The sequence below is a fragment of the Stenella coeruleoalba genome (genome assembly GCF_951394435.1).
Source record: "Stenella coeruleoalba genome assembly, chromosome: 10".
Lineage (NCBI taxonomy): Eukaryota > Metazoa > Chordata > Mammalia > Artiodactyla > Delphinidae > Stenella > Stenella coeruleoalba.
This window is the reverse complement of record NC_137156.1, coordinates 53,996,654-54,008,454: the sequence shown is the minus strand read 5'-3', so window position 1 is coordinate 54,008,454 and position 11,801 is coordinate 53,996,654. Positions and strand designations below refer to the sequence as shown.

General features: G+C 45.3%; 1 pseudogene across 1 annotated transcript; it reads left to right on the top strand.

Moving 5' to 3' along the window:
* Nucleotides 1-377: 377 nt before the first annotated feature.
* On the top strand, nucleotides 378-4,472 carry LOC307192943 (embryonic polyadenylate-binding protein 2-like; annotated as a pseudogene). The gene is made up of 2 exons: nucleotides 378-431; nucleotides 3,235-4,472. The product of its transcript is annotated as an embryonic polyadenylate-binding protein 2-like (transcript).
* The last annotated feature ends 7,329 nt before the right edge of the window (nucleotides 4,473-11,801 follow it).

The following is an 11,801-nucleotide window of genomic DNA, read 5'->3' as shown; positions in this document are numbered from 1 at the left end:
GCTTCCGCTGACAAGGGCCCGTGTTCAATACCTGGTCGGGGAACTAAGATCCCATAAGCCGCATGGCATGGGCACCCCCTGCCCACAAAAAAAGAGGAACTTTTTTACAGATTATCTTACAAACCTTTAGAAACAGTTAGTTCTCCCCGGGTTTCATCCTTTCTTTCTACAGTAATCAAACACCTGAATATTAGCTGGGTACTTGGCTACCTAGAATAAAATTTCATTCTCCCTGCTAAGTGTGACTATGTAACTAAGTTCCACACAATGGGATATAAAGCAGAAATGGTCTGAGCAACTTCCTGGACATATACTTACAGGGAAAGAGAATGTCCCTTTTATTCCCTTCTCTCCTTCCTGCTGCTGGAAAAGTGGTCATGACTCCTGGAGCTGGAGCACCTGCCTCGGACCACAAGTGGAAAAGGAACGTTGTACGTGACAGAGCAACAATAGTTCATTCTAATTTAAACAGAATTTGGTACCCGCAGGTGGGGAGCCTCGGATAGCAAAGCATAAATGAGACGCTGTCCAAGTGGAGCCGGTGGGACAGCCGATGGCAAAGGTGCAGACGTGATATACCTCATCATATCTAAGGTGCACATTTTTTTGTCCATTTTAACATTTCTGAAATTGATTTGCATCTTATAATTGAGGGCATATTACAATCGCCACGGGCCACTTTTTACATTTTAACATTGTTGAGTAAGAGGTACCCAGCAGTTACTAACATCTCACATAAAATATGGCATCACAAGCTGGTCATATGATGACTTGTTATTCCACACAGAGCTCTTGGTTAAACCATCACTCGTGGTACCTTGGAAGACAGACAACCTTCCAATGAAGGTGAAGCATTGGGGAAAATTCCAAATTTTGATGGACTTTAGCTGTCTTTTTCTTTCCTTCCACCCAACATTACAAGGGAGATTAACTCAGTCTAAAGCCAGTCAATCACAAACACAGATGCAAGAGGACATAATTCTGCTAGGAGAGGTACTTTCTGTCTGTGGCTAGCAATCTGACTGGAAGTCAGTACATTTATGGTCTTGAACAATAAAAGACAAGGAAGAAAGTTGCCCACAGGCAGAGCTGGGGATTTCAGAAGACAATGACTTTTTCCCAGGGAGCAGAAAGAGGTGGTCCAAGTGGACGAAACAGTGAAATGTGTTCTACAGCCAGAAAAGGGAATATTTGTCATAGCCCAGTGTAATTAATGTCTGTCATATCTCCCATTTTCTCTTTTCAACACGGAGTTCCTGTTGTGATTAACCTGTGTCCACTGAGTTACTACATATTGGCCATGCTGTGATTAGATCATTTCCCTTTTAGTTTAAAGACCACCAGATCAAGGGAAGACTATCTTTTTGGGAGGATGGGTGGGAGATGCTCTGAGGAAACAGCCTGCTTTCTGTTGGTCCTCAGATATCTCCACCTAGTGAGTCTGTATGATTTGTGCTGTGACATTCAGAGCTAAACCTCTTCAATAAAGAGTTGAATATTTTATATATTTGTAAAAAGTTTAAATTTTTTAATTATTTTGGTTCCTAGCATATATTGTTCCCTCCATGACACAATTAACCTCAAGAAGGAATTTTATTTTTTTAAAAACAAAACAACTCAACAAAATAAATTATGATTCTGAATTTGATCTTCTCATACTGTGGACTGAAAGAAACTTAATCTCTTATAAAATAAAGATAGGACCAACTGACAATTTCTGAAAAACAAATCAAGGGAAGACTATCCTGGTCTGATGGACAGGACTGAGCATCACCCACAGATCCTGGCTGTTCACCCAGAAGCTGACCCAAGTGGGGCTCTGTTCCCATTAGGGGGTGGGGATGTTCTACAGAGGGAAAAGGTACACACCCAGATACTTGGCTAACCCAAAGAATTGGCTATACCGAAGGTTACTAATGATGGATGCTTACCTAATGTAACAGGTATATATCTATATCTATTTTTTAAACCAGCCTCACGTTTAATGGGAAAACACAAGAAGCATTCCCATTAAAGCCAGGAACAAAATAAGAATGCTCACTATCACCCTTATTATTTACAACGGTTCTGGAAATACTAATCAAAGCAATCAACAATAAACAGAAATATTAAAAAAAAAAAACAGAAATATAAAGTATAAAAAAATTTAAAAGTGGAGGCCAAGTTATTTGTAGTTGGTATGATTATCAACCAATAAAAGTCCAAGACAATAAAAAAAATTTGTAGGCTGGATGGATACAAAATTAATATAAAGAATTTAATAGCCAGTTAGAATTATCAAGGAAGAAAATATCTCATTTATAGTAACCAAGAAGGATAAAATATACAGAAATAACCTAAGATGTGCAAAATTGATGTGAAGAAAATTTAAATTACCCCTGAGGGATGCACACCAAAAAACGACTTGCATTAATGGGAAGATGTGCCATATTCTTAAATAGGAAACACCTCAAATGCAAAAAAACAAAACAAACAAAAAACCCAAGCAAACGTTTTTAAGAGAAGTCTCCTTTTAAAAACAATGTGAGGGGGCTTCCCTGGTGGCGCAGTGGTTGAGAGTCCGCCTGCCGATGCAGGGGACGCGGGTTCGTGCCCCGGTCCGGGAGGATCCCGCATGCCGCGGAGCGGCTGGCCCCGTGAGCCATGGCCACTGGGCCTGCGCGTTCGGAGCCTGTGCTCCACAACAGGAGAGGCCACAACAGTGAGAGGCCCGCACCGCAAAATAAAATAAAATAAAATACAGCATTGTTTCTCATCATCAAAAAAAAAACTTAAAAAAAAAAAAAATGTGAGGGAGCTTCCCTGGTGGCACAGATGGTTAAGAATCCGCCTGCTGATGCAGGGGACACGGGTTCGTGCCCAAGCCTGGGAAGATCCCACATGCCGCAGAGCGGCTAGGCCCGTGAGCCATGGCCGCTGAGCCTGCGCGTCCGGAGCCTGTGCTCCGCAACGGGAGAGGCCACAACAGTGAGAGGCCCACGTACCGCAAAAAAAAAAAAAAAAAAAAAGAGTAGCCCCAGCTCGCGGCAACTAGAGAAAACCCAAGCACAGCAACAAGACCCAAGGCAGGCAAAAATAAATAAAATAAATAATTTTTTTAATTAAAAAATAAATAAAAGCAACGTAAGGGCATGGAGGCGAGCAGAGGCCTGGCCTATCTCCCCTCCTGCCCCGGCCGCCATGCGGCCCTTCCTCAGCCGCGCTCTCTTCCCTCACACCACAGAGGCCTGACAGAGAGCTTCCAACCCCGAGGCCCAGGGCTGGGGGGCCCGGTGCCGCCGGGCCGGGAAGACCCCTCTGGGCCCCAGAGCTGGAGACAGGGAGGAGGAGGAGACAGGGGAAGCGGGAGAAGAGGACGAGGAAGACGCGGGCTTCCTGCCGTCTCTCTTGGAGAAGGAGGACCTGGCCGAGTGCCCGGTACCGGACCGGGAGCTGGAGGCCATGAAACTGAAGCTGTGGGCCATGGAGCAGGCCCAGGGCCCAGAGGGGGAAGAGAAAGACGCCGGGGCCCTGCTGGCCGGGCAGCTGCTGAGCCCCAAGCCAGACACCCCCAGGGAGAAGGCGGAGGCCGACCACAGATCCAACTACATGGGCAATGTGGAGTACGGCGGCACGGCCCAGGAGCTGGAGGCCTATTTCAACCACTGCGGCGAGATACTCCAGGTGGCCATCCTGTGCGACAAGCTCTCCCGACACCCCAAGGGCTATGGCTGCATAGAGTTTGCCACCAAGAGCTCGGCCCAGGCCGCCATGGAGCCGAACAAGAGCGTCTTTCAAGGTGCTACCCAAAAGAAACAACTTACCAGGAATCAGCTCCACGGACCGCGAGGGCCTTCAGAGACACCCAGGCGCCGGGGCGGACCCTCTCCCCACAGCAGCCTCCAGGGTAGGGCCCGTGTCGGACCACGGGGGCGGAACCTGGGGCGCGGCGGATTCTCCCGTAGTTTTCACTGTACTGAAGGGAGGAGCCGATTTTGAGAGAGGCTGCAGCTGGGTCAAGTGTAAACACCTGTGCTCCTCGTAGGCCCATTTACTCTGCGCAGAATCACTGCCCCGCCCCCTTCACTCGGCGGGAGGACGGCTCACACCCCACGGCCGAAGCCCGCGGTCACGAAGCAGCGCACCGTGTGGGCCTAGCACTGGGGCTACTGGGGGCTTTGGAGGGCACCGGGCAAAGCTGCAGCCAGGTGAGGCCCAGGCGGCGCTGGGTGTGCTCCCGGTCGGCATACTCAGGGCTGTTCGACCAACGCCTTTTATTTATTTATTTTTTTTTTTTTTGCGGTACGCGGGCCTCTCACTGCTGTGGCCTCTCCCGTTGCGGAGCACAGGCTCCAGACGCGCAGGCTCCGCGGCCATGGCTCACGGGCCCAGACGCTCCGCGGCATGTGGGATCCTCCCGGACCGGGGCACGAACCCGCGTCCCCTGCATCAGCAGGCGGACTCTCAACCACTGCACCACCAGGGAAGCCCCCAACGCCTTTTATAGAAAAGTAGAATCGTGTGTCTTAATGGTTATTTTTTTTTTAAAGCAATGTGAAAATGGAAATAGACCCACAGACACAGAAAATGAACTTATGCTTACCAAAGGGGAAAGGAGGGGAGGGATAAATTAGGTGGTCGGGATTAACATACACTACTATATATAAAATAGATAACCGACAAGGACCTGCTGTATAGCACTGGGAACTATACCCAATATTTTGTAATAACCTATAATGGAAAAGAATCTGAAAAAGTATATATATATGTGTGTGTGTATATATATATATATATATATATATATATTTGTGTAACTGAATTACTGTGCTGTACACCTGAAACTAACACAACACTGTAAATCAACGATACTTCAATAAAAAAATAAAATAAAAGCAATGTGAGAGGACTGCCAGATATTAAGATATATTACAATACTACAGTAATTAAGTTAATATGGTGCTGGCACATGAAAGGACAGATAGATGAAAGGAACAGAATTTAAAGCCCCCAAAAATATCCATCAATAAATGTGTGTATAAATAGATAAACATTTAACATATGATAAAGATGATATTCTGAATCAGTAAGAAAAAGATTTTTTTCAACAAAATAATGTTAGGAAAACTAAATAGCCAGCTAGCAAGGCTGCCACACATTGCAACTATTTTTTCCTAATTTGTTGTTGGATTTTTTACTTTGTATGTGGTGTTTTTTTGCAGTGCAGGTGTTTTTTATTTCTATTTTGCTTTAGGTGGTCAAATACATCAATCTCTTTTACTATAACTTCTGGGAAAGTCTTGCCCATTTTGAGATGAAAACTATTTTCATATTTTCTACTAATACGTTATGACCTTATTTTTTTAATACTTAAATCTTTGCTCCATCTAGATCTTATCTTAATGGAAGATGTGACGTGAGGCCAAGTTTATTTCTCCTAGTGTGATTTCTCGGAGAACCAAGGTGTGTTCAGAAAAGAAAAGTGATTCTTCCTCTGCTTCTAGGACAAGAACCTGCTCCCAACTGCAGAGAATCAAACAGCCTGCACTGGTCAAACCACCTCTTCAGCTCTAATCCTGAGAATCTTCACAATAAAACGTGCAGTCACCGGTGGCCCTGCACTGCCTCCAAGGTAAAGGTCAAAGGCAGGCTGAAAGCACTTCGACCTTGCCCTGCTTTTCACTGCAATATCCCTCTGGCTGGCTCCCTGCCCCAGAGCACCCTCATTCATTATCTGGATAAAATGCCTTGTGAATACTGGGGTTCACTCTTCACCACATTCTTTGTCTGGCTAACTCATTTTTCAAATCTAAAGTCAGTCATTACAGGGAATTCCCTGGCGGTCGGTGCTTCTGCCGCAGGGGGCACGAGTTCAATCCCTGGTTAGGGAACTAAGATCCCACAAGCTTTGTGCGATGGCCAATAAATAAAATGTAAAAAAAAACGTCAGTCATTACCTACTCCTGAGCTGCCTTGCCTTACATAAGACACACACACACACACACACACACACACACACACACACACACACATATTCCCCACCCACATCTCTCCCTCTGGGCCACAGGCACATGCCCCAGACCCCTCCACACACATCACTACCAAAGCAGAAGCCACATTCCACATTGTGCTGTCCACTACTGTGTATCTTCCCTGCTGGACTCCAGACAAATGTGCCCGCTGCTTCTGCCCTCCCCCAACCTAGTGCAGAGGGATGCTGAATGAATGACTCCAGAATGAGTGAAGATCTTCCCACCTTGCTCCCTTAGTAAGTATTTTTCTAATGCCGAGAATGGTAAAATCATCAGGAAGGATGTGATGTTCATAGCAGTGATACACGTAATGTGCAGAGTAATGCACACTATAAATGCTTCATTTCTAACAGAGTGATACTCAGTCTGCCATTCTGGTATACAACAGCATGGTAGTTTTTGCAAAAATGGCCCAAATTATGCTCTTCCCTGTATCCATACCTGTTTTCAGTGTGATTTTACAGCATCTTCCATACAGAGGTGGAGTCCTTGTGGCTGACCTTGGAACTTGCTTTAGCCAATTAAGCGTGGCAGAAGACACACTGTTCCCATTCCAAGCCCAGACCTCAGGAGTCCTTGCACGTTTTTTGCTTGATTTCTTGCAACTCCATCCAGCCATGTGAAAAGTTCCATCTAGCCTTCTGGAAGATGACATACATACAGTCAAGTCATCTCCATCACACCAGGTGACCCTGCAGCACCCAGGGTCAGTTAGCAGACTGTCTAACTGACCAGCAGCAAACCACAGGCATACAAATAACCCTAGTCAGGACCAGTAGAGTCACCCAAACCCCAGCACAAATTGCTGACCCACAGAATCATGAGCTAAGCGTACTGCTTTTTTTTAAGTCACTAGGTTTTGGAATGGCTTACTATATAGCAAAAGCTAATTTACAACTGGTTATCGAATTGTTGCAGTCCTTCCATATCAGTTAGTAAATATCCACTACCAAATTTGCCATCACCAAATGGACCCCTGACCACTCTACACCCAGCAACAAGAGCTAATGCCAGGTCCAGCAGGGGCCTTCAGTACGTGCTCTGTTTCTATAGCCTGGTCTCTTCTGACTAATCGATGTTAATGAGGTATCGGCTGTTAAATATTTTTCAAATAACCTCTGATCAAAGGGGAATGACTAAGTGAGCTATAGCATATCACAATATTACATTGTCACTAAAAATAACCATATGAACTGTCAGTCCGTAAAACCCTGTCTATAAAATACTGTTAAATGGAAAAGAATAGATCACTACCAATTGGTATGCACCCACTGTAATAACATCAAATGTCTATGTACACAATGACAAAAATGAGAATTGAAATTATAGTACCAAGAGCTTGGTGTTTTTGTTCTCTGTAATTATTTTATTCTAGTGCATAATAAGACAGAAACAACTCTAATCTATCTTAGTAGAATGCATTTTGGAAACTTGTCTTCTTGGAATTGAATTTTCTCAGAGCAAAGTCCTGACATTGAGTAGAATGCATTAAGAAAAAAATATTTCGTTTCCTATAGGCAATATATCCTAAATGTCTACTTAGATTTCTAACTTACTTTTTTTTTTTTTTTTTTGCAGTACGCGGGCCTCTCACTGTTGTGGCCTCTCCCGTTGCAGAGCACAGGCTCCAGACACGCAGGCTCAGCAGCCATGGCTCACGGGCCCAGCCACTCCGCGGCATGCGTGATCTTCCCGGACCGGGGCACGAGCCCGTGTCCCCTGCATCAGCAGGCGGACTCTCAACCACTGCACCACCAGGGAAGCCCTCTAACTTACTTTTAAAAGCTAAAAAGTCACAAAATGAAAACTAAGTCAATGTGTTCTAGAATAGATCTTGCTTATTTAAGCAAATACTAATTCACGTGTGGATAACTTTGCTCCATCAGCTTCTCTCCCCCATCCCAATGTGGACAAGAGCCCTGTTTTTACTAAATCTGCCTTCAAAATTCTTGTGATGCAAAATCTAGAGGATGAGTATACCAGACATTGCCAACTTCTTACCCAATATCTCTTCTTCCCATCTTTATTAACAGGACCCTGATTTTTTTCCCCAGGGTTTCCAGGTGACAATTATACTTACTTCCCCAGGATCCCCTGCAGCTAGTGATGGCCATGTGACCACTTCTGGCCAATGGGATGTAAGTATCAATCTACTGGATGAGGCTTCATGGAAAGTAACTATTTTCCCAATATAAAGAAACCATTCAGATAAAGAGACAAAGAAGATGTGGTACATATATACAATGGAATACTACTCAGCCATTCAAAAGGAATGAAGTAATGTCATCTGCAGCAACATGGATGGACCCAGAGATTACCATACTAAGTGAAGTAAGTCAGACAGAGAAAGACAGATATATGATAACACAGGTAGAATCTAAAGTATGACACAATGAACTTATTTACGAAACAGAAACAGACTCACTGACATAGAAAACAAGCTTAGGGTTACCAAATGGGAAGGGGGGTGGGGAAGGGATAAAATAGGAGTTTGGAACTAGCAGGTACCAACTACTATATATAAAATACATAAACAACAAGGTCCTACTGTATACCACAGAGAACTTTATTCAATAGCCTGTAATAAACCATACTGGAAAAGAATATATATATTCATATATATATTCATATATATATGAATAACTTTGCTGTTCACCAGAAACTAATGCAACATTGTAACCAACTATACTTCAATAAAAAAAATTTTTTTTTAAATAAAGAAACTATTCATCAGGCACATGTCTTCTGCCTTTGTCCATTTCCCCTCTTCTGGCCTGCAATGCAAACACGATGCCTACAGACACAGCAGCCATCTGTGAGAATGAAGAAAGCTACACAGCATAAATGGCAGAGCAGAAAAGCAGAAGGACCTGCTGGACCAGCTGTGGAGCACCTTGCTATGGACTTTTTTGCAGGGAGAAAAAGAAACCTCTTACTTGTTTTAGCCACCGTAGTGAGGCTTCTGTAACATGTAACCAGACACAACCCTGACTGATATAAAGGTGGGATGGGCACTGAGAAAAAGGAGGATGGGACAGAGGGTATGGACAGAGAGGCCAGGCCAATCCATTTATGAAAGAAGTAGACGAGAGGAAGGAAGGAGCAAGAGAAGATCCAGCACCAGTCTGTGGTTAGGGAGCCGTGTGGGTGTTGGCACAGAGGCCACCTGGAGAAGCTGAGAGGGGAGAGGAGGAAAGGCCTTTAGAAGTGTTACTAGAGCTCAGGAACCACATCCCCTTAAAGGTCTTCAACAGAGTCCTGTAACAATGGAATTCCTTCTCAATTACCTCTGGCTGCTTCATTTTATTTTTGTGAATTGGCAGGGGGAGGGTGGGGTGTCTCTGCAGTGACCCAGCCATGTGGAGCCCCAGGATTTACTAGGGTCATGTAAGCATCAATTCAGGGAAGTTTTGAAAGAGCAGAGACAAGGCAGCCGGAGATGTGAGGTCAAGTCCTCATCCTTTCATGATTTGTTGTGGAATCTCAAGTCAGTACATTGCCAAGTGTGGCTTCAGGTCCCCCTTTGTGAAAGAGGGGAGCAGATCAAACGTGCCAGAAGAAGCCTTCCATCTCGGTTCCTATAGTAGTCCAAGCGTTACTGCAAGAGAAGCATATCTAGACTCCTAGAAGGATATCCCCTCTTTGGGTAGCCTTCCTTTTGGGCTTTGATGGCAATCCATGGTGTGAAGAAAAGAAGCGTGTGCAGGGAAAATGAAGGCCATCCCACGTCAATAAACATCTGTTGACCAGCTGCTCTGAATTGAGCACTCCGATGAAGATGGCCGAAGAATACAGTCTAAGCTCCGTAGCCAGGGGCAAAGTCCTCCCCACCCGGCCCCCTCTAATCCAGGGCCTTTCTCCCCGTCTCCCACACACATCCTCACTTCTGACACTCAAGCTGCTCACAGCATCCTCAGCCTCTTGTGATACGCCAGGCCTCCCTCAATCTCCTCCAGCTATACCCTCTCTCCACGGGAGATGCCTTCCCTCTTTGACCTGGAAAAATCCTACTCACCCTTCAGTGCCCAGACCAAGCATTTTGAGAAGAATAAAAGCAGCTAGTCATTGGCCCAGGTGCTACCAGCTAGGCTGTGATGTTCCCCCTGATGAAATTAACAATTTCATAGACGATCAACGCCAGTCGAGATCTCCAACAAGACACAAATGATACCACTTGGGAATCATACCTGAATAGAAATTGAAAACAAAGACACTGTGCAACAAGGAGAAGGACCACACCTCCCCTCCTGAGGCTGACGTGAGCTGCCATGGCTTCTTTTCCAAGGACATCTCTATCCCCACTCCATTCATCCCACCTCCTAGACTAAAGGTATTAAGATGCCCAGTCACCAAATTGCCCCTCTTTCTAAAAAGACTGACCCAGAAGAGACCCCACTTCCTTGTACTCAAATCACCAAACACAAGCCCAGGCCTCTCTGAAGCCTCTCCGAACCACTCTTACCCAGACACTCCATGGTTCCGTGGGGTGCATGTTCTCTTTTCATGTAGCAGGTTACAAACCCGAGTTCAACTACATGTGTATTCCTGGTGCCCTTGGCAGGTGGTCAGTGACAATCTCTTCCTCTCTGACCTGCTCTAATCCAGGAGAGCAAATCTCCTCTCCCATGGACATCTACATCCCCTGTGCACACCTCTAGTTGCTGGAACACTCTGCTGGAACATCTCTCCTCAGTTCCACTGTCTCACTACCTCTCCCCAAAGCCTGTTCATCCTCTCATGACAGGGTTCACATCTTCCTCTGCACTGAGCAGGTCCCTCGGGTGTCTGTGGAACAAATGTCCCAAGACCCCACACCACAAATCGGCACGGCTAGGCCCCCGAGAGTCTCAACCCCAAGCACCAAAATGTTCATAACTCTTCCCCCTTCCCGGACCACACATCACGTGGAACCACAGGACGGGAATATTAGAAAGTCTGTCTTCATCAGCACTTCCCATACTGCATCTCATTTTTGCCGTGTACGCTGTTCTTAAAATTGCAAATTTGCCATCACTGCTGATCGCCCATCGAGGCCACCTCTGTGACATGAACCTCCCCTGACAGTGCGATGCCACATTATTGCAAGCAGAGGATTGCAACGGCAGGCAAATAACGGGAACATAAGTTAATGAGTTGAGAGCACCAAGCTCCTTCTCCAGAGGGAAGAAAGGAAGAGTCCTGAGGTTTAAATCACGTCCATAAAACATCTGCAAAGAGGAGTCGGAGGGGCTGCTGGCAGCCTAGCAAACAGCAATTCTAGGAAGCAGCCTTTTAGAGATCAGTATGTCCTGAAGTGTACCTTTCTATTTCTTTTTCAGTTAAAACACATCGACGTGGAGGCCAGCTGCACTTGTCCTGGCCCTGGCACGACAGGACACCACCAGGAACGGCGGCAGCAGCCCATCTTCAAAGGCTCTCTGCGAGAAACTGCATCTGCTTTAACCAAGGAAAATGTGATTTTGCTCAGCCTTATGGAATGTGGAACAAATACTTTTTTTAAAAAATGACAGGTTTGGTTGGGGTTTTTCTCCCTCTCCAAAATGGTTCCCTAGATGACAAGGCGTAGGGCAAACACCACTCACTTACCAAAGCTTAAAATGAAAACTTCTTAAGTCAGACAGAGAGAGACAAATATATGATAACGCTTATATGTGGGACCTAAAAAAAATGATACAAATGAACTTATATACAAAACAGAAAGAGACTCACAGGTATAGAAAGCAAACTATCGTTACCAAAGGGGAAAGGGAGTGGGGGAGGGATAAATTAGGAGGTTGGGATTAACAGATACAC